Source organism: Echinops telfairi, unplaced genomic scaffold (genome assembly GCF_000313985.2).
Source record: "Echinops telfairi isolate 266 unplaced genomic scaffold, ASM31398v2 ScPeMD7_7467;HRSCAF=8505_1, whole genome shotgun sequence".
Lineage (NCBI taxonomy): Eukaryota > Metazoa > Chordata > Mammalia > Afrosoricida > Tenrecidae > Echinops > Echinops telfairi.
The window spans coordinates 5,632,703-5,633,630 of NW_022111368.1; the positions used below are offsets into that span (position 1 = coordinate 5,632,703).

At 44.1% G+C, this 928-nt stretch overlaps 1 protein-coding gene across 1 annotated transcript in view; it reads left to right on the plus strand.

Moving 5' to 3' along the window:
- The window catches only part of MYO16 (myosin XVI), a 580,058-nt gene that overhangs the window by 104,562 nt on the left and 474,568 nt on the right, over positions 1–928 (plus strand). The window lies entirely within an intron of this gene.

The following is a 928-nucleotide window of genomic DNA, read 5'->3' on the forward strand; positions in this document are numbered from 1 at the left end:
TTTGTACTTACCAGTAGCTTGACTCGGGTCCCACAGGAACATTCCCTTGTATGCAGTTTTCACTAAGGGGCCATTCTTATTTAATTCTAACTACTCTCATTCGGCTTTTGAAAGTGTTGATTTGATCTATGTATTGTGATGAATTGTATGAGCCCCAATAAATTGATAATAAAAAAAGAAAGTGTTGATTTGGGTCTCACATTTATGTCCAGGAAGCTTCAGGAATGGAGCATTAAAAACACAACTGCCTGTTTCCTTCCAGATAATTTAGGATAATTGTTTTCGAATAAACCTCGAGGAAAGAGTCTGTCATGCAGTTGGCAGAAGGGGTTGGGGAGGGTGGCTCCTTCTACAGACAGGATGAGCAGCAAGGTTACCTTGCAATACAACCTGCTGCTGAGCTGGTTTCCGGCTAGACTGCCAGTCAAAGGACCGATTTGAAGCTATTGTTTCTAATAGGGTAAGCCAATCCTAGAATCCTATGGTAGCCTTCACTCTGAGTGTGCTGAATATTCCTATAGCCCAGAGAATGTTTACATAATGGACTTTGATCCACAAGGTCAGCAATTCGAAACCACCAGCCAGATCTGTGGGAGAAAGACAGGCCTTTCTCCTCCTGTAAACAGTTCAAATCGTGGAAACTCACAGCGGCAGTGCCACCCTGTCCTTTGGGGTCACTGGGAGTAGCCATTGACTTGAGGGTGGCGAGTTTGGTTTTGAGTTTTGGTAGAGATCTGCTGCCCTGGTTCAGGTCCTAGCTTTGTTACTGTTTGGCCTTGTGACCTTGGGAATCTCTGACCTTTCTTCCAAGCATAAAATGAGGGTGATGACAAGGGGAGCAATGACTCCTTCTTGATGGTTCTACTGATGACTGAACTAGTGTTTCTGATGCACTTAGAACAGAAGCTGTACTATCTGACTTGTTGTC